Here is a 4,504-nt window from a genome sequence, read left to right as displayed (position 1 = left end):
CAAGAAAGTGCATTGTTAAAAATTTGCTACCTACAGAAAAAATTTTGGACAAGAATTTAAATGATACAAGGAAAGTTGGTTTCCTTTTTCTCATCTGAAGAGAGAGCTGGAGAAATAGTGGAACCACGTCTGGTTTTAAAAGCAACAGAGTTAAATATATAAAGTCACATCTGAATTTTGACGTTGAATAAGAGTATGGCAGCAAGGGTGGGATTTTTGGTGTTTTTGTTAAGCTTTCATTTCTCCTACATTGTTTTTCAGACATTGTGGGAGTACCCTGGAAAGGAAGCAAAACTTCCTGCCATAAGCAGGATATATAAAAGAAGATATACACATAAAAGAAAAGCTGCCACAGGTTGTTGAAGAGTTGGAGTGTGGAGTTTGTGACCACTGGATCGACTGGAGCCAAGTCTAAGAGCTAGATCTTGCTTCTGAAGGGGCACATTGAGGTAAAAAAAGAAGTGCCTGTGAACTCTTTCTGGTTCTAGTCTATCAGACCACTTTTTTTCTTCATTAGGTTGGAAGGGACCTCAACGATCATCGAGTTCCAACTCTCCTGACACAGGCAGGGTCGCAGGGGTGCCAGCCACTAAATCAAGTGCTAGATCAGATTGCCCATGGCCCCATCCAACTTGGCCTTAAACACCTTCAATGGAAAGAGTATCCACAACCTCTCTGTTCAGCGTGCCAGCACCCCCTTCACCACTCTCAGTAAAACACTTCCCCCTGACATGTAATCTAAATCTCCTTTCCTTTAGTTTAAAACCATTTCCCCTTGTCGTATCACTGTCCACCCACATAAAAAGTTGAATTTCCTTGTGTTTATAAACCACCTTTAAATATTGGAAGGACACAATGAGGTATCCCTGCAGCCTTCTCTTTTCCAGGCTGATCAAGCCCAGTTCCTTCAGCTTATCCTCATAGGAGAGGTGCTCCAGAGCTCTGAACATATTCATGGCCCTCTTCTGGACCTACTCCAACAGCTCCACATCTTTCCTGTGCTGGGGGCCGCAGACTTGGGCACAGTTCTCTGGATGGGGCCTCACGAGGGCAGAGTAGAGGGAACTCACCTCTCTGTCCCTGTTGGCTACCCCTCTTCCGATGGAACCGAGGATACCATTGGCCTTCAAAGCTGCAAGCATACACTGTTGGCCTATGTTAAGGTTTTCATAAATGTGGACCCCTAAGTCCTTCTCCCAGCTTGCATACATATCTGGAATTAGCTCAACCCAAGTGCACTTGTTGTACCTTGTTAGGCTCACAAGAGCCCACCTTTCAGGTTTATCAAGGTCTCTCTGGATGGCTTCCCTTCCTTTTGCTGTATCAACCACACCACTCAGCTTGGTGTCACCAGCAAACTTGCTGAGGGTGCACGCAATCTTGTCATCTATGTCACCGATGAAGTCTTAAAGAGTACCATTCCCAAGATGGATCCTTGGGGGATACCGCTCATTAATGACCTCCACCTGGACATGGAGCCATTGATCGCAGCCCTCTGGCTGCAAATTCCAGCCTATTCCTTCTCCACTGAATAGTCCGTATCTCTACAATTTATAGAGATCTGCTAGACTTGCTTGACAAGTTGAGAATCCTATTTTACATTCTAAAAGTACCATCTTCATATAATAGTTTTTTTCATTTTAGATCCTTCTGGTCTTCATAAAGCTGCTCCATACAGGAGGAAGTTTAAGCGTAGATGACTGAGAGCCACAATAGACTTGAAGACCTGTCACAGAAGGGCAGATAGATGGAAAGGGTTGGACATAAATGGCAGAGTCCATGTGAGGGCATCTGTCATGTAGAAAATAGACCAGAGCTGCAGGAAGAAGAGGTAAAGCAGCCCAAATAGGTACTGACCTGCTGTCAGTAGGTTGGAGTCCTGTCTGACTCCATTGTGACAGCCTACCTCTGGAGATCAGCCTGGTCTCACAAGATGTTTTCATACCAGTTTTTGTAAGCAACATTGAAATTTGGTAGAGCTTAGGTAGATGGGATCCTCAAGTGGGAAATAAAAAAAAATGTGCTTTATAAATCTACTTCTTAAACTTTATGATTAAATTTTTAAAACTTTGTGCTTCAAGAATACAGAATGCTCTTTAAATCATGCTTGGCCAATCTTCATATTGCTTCTCTGTAAATAAGAACCTGTCAGATTCTATTTTTTGTGGGCAAGATCTTTTGATTCTGTGTGGGTAAAGATTTTGTGATGCTCTTACTAGCCTTTGTTTATGGAGAATCTGGGACTGCTACTCTTTGTGGTTACTAGAGACTGGACTTTAGTGGCTGAAGTGATAAACCTAGCCTCCTTGTGTTTAGTGAGGTCAGCAGTGAGTACATAATATGTGAATACCTTTGGAAACTCTAGCACTAAAGAAAAAGGCTATATCATTAAATTTGTAAGTGGCCAGAGTTCAGTTGCCCTTCAGAGCTGAACCTCAATTATTAATTTTTGGGCACATGCTCGTAAATTTCCTACCGTTATAAGGCACCTCAAAAGGGATTTTTAGTTTGTTCTCTCACAGAGATCGTGTGTAGATCACTCCAAAAGTAATGGCACCTACTTATTTCCCTGGAAACTACAACAGATACAAAGAGCACAATAACACCATTTGATATAGCAAATTCTCAGCTCAAAAACACAGTTTTTCAACATAGCCACTCAGTTGTACCCCAATAAGGTATCCAGCAGACCATTATTTACAGAGGCTTATTCACATATTATGCATATGTATTATACTTCTACCCCTGCACATATGGTTAGACCATCATCTGGTATAAGTTAGCACTATGATTTCTTTATGTAGTATCTGATGAGCTGAGGCATAGACTGGAAAGCTGAAGGAAAATTCTTTGACCGATTTCTCTGATCTTCTGAGTTCCTAACCATTTCAATTTATAACTAGTGAATAAGATTGTACCAGATTTGCTAATTCTATCAATACAGTGATTAACAGCCTGCTTTTTTTCTTAACTATGACTTGTCCAAGCCCAAGGCTCCTGCTTATATATTTAAAAGCATCTGCAAACTTTTTTACTTATGGTCCAAACAAAACGTGCTGTTATAATACTATGACATTGGATTTCCACAAACCAGACTCCATGTTCTTCTCTAGACACACCATTTTTCCCTTCACTGTGGAAACAAATCAGTCTGACACAGAGAAGATAAAGTTGATCATTAATTAATTATTTATCTATGTAGGGACATTCCTCTTAGGTATAAGCAACTCAGGTATGCTTATTCAAGAGGCTAAAAATTAAAATTTGAAAAGTTCTGTCTGTGATATGCTTTTCTTCCAGAAAATTCTGATTTACAGATAAGTCAATGATATTAATGTAACAGGAATATCAGATTTATGGTCCTGTTCCACATTTTTGAGGTACTATTTCCCTTTCTGACATGAATGCAACTGGGAACATGTGAGGATGGATTCTGGATGTACTAGGAGTGCTGACAGCTGTATGAGTGTTAAGCCCATCAAGTATAATTTACTATTGACAAGGCAAAATGATAGTTTAGCAACCCCTGAGAGTATTCAGTTTTGAGGTACTTGCAAGATACACTAAATAGTATTAATCAGACTTTCTCAGAAAGTATCTTGATAAGTAGTGTTTAATGCTCATCAAAGTCACATATTTTGAATTATACTGTTTACGGCAAGTTGCACTACACATAAAAAGCAATGTTTAAGAATCACATAAAATTTTATTCTCCAGTAATCAAAGTTGTATGCACTTAATGGAGAGAAATGTCACTGTGAAGAGAATATAAGGCTTGGTATGTATCTGTATGTGGGAGGAAGCCACAGAAATTTATTCAGGCTCCTAATGTAGTTCAGTACATCAGTATGAGTTAAAACAGAAAGCAAAATTCAATCTGGGAAGGGAATCTTAGCAGCTGTCTAAAGAAATAATAAAGAGGAATTCAAAGCATTTTGAAAAAGTGCTTCTGGAAGACAGCGGTACAGAGGTCACTTCCATGTTTGTTTATTTGTTTGTCTGCTTTAGGCACATCTATTTATTTCCTTCTTTTTCTCAAGCACAAGTGTGCTTTTATTGCAATAATCTCTTTCAAAGGCATACTCAGAAAAATGATAACACAATACTATATCCTGGCCAAATCCTCTGCTTTTGCCTTTTGCTCCTCCCCTAGTGGTTGAATATTTCCACTACATTTCCCTTGGTCCCAGGGAAAGTAAAGAATCTTATCGCAGAAAGCTTAGAATGCTGACTTCGAAAGGACTGAAAAACAATGAGTTTCAGGGCAGAACTGGGACCACTTAGAGATGAGGTAGGCAAGGTAGTCGATGTCATTAAGTGAATGGGTTTTATCTTGAATTTCTGATCATAGGTGTTCTTTTGCTGATAACGATAATTCATTTTAGAAGAGGCCTTTTCCAAATATTTGTGTGCTATAAAGTAATTATGAGGCTTTTCAGGCTCTGAAATAACTGCTGTACAAAAAAATCTCTTTTTAATTGTGGTAATTATTTCTTTTTTCCTA

The sequence above is a fragment of the Meleagris gallopavo genome, chromosome Z (genome assembly GCF_000146605.3).
Source record: "Meleagris gallopavo isolate NT-WF06-2002-E0010 breed Aviagen turkey brand Nicholas breeding stock chromosome Z, Turkey_5.1, whole genome shotgun sequence".
Lineage (NCBI taxonomy): Eukaryota > Metazoa > Chordata > Aves > Galliformes > Phasianidae > Meleagris > Meleagris gallopavo.
Note: the sequence above shows the minus strand (reverse complement) of the source record.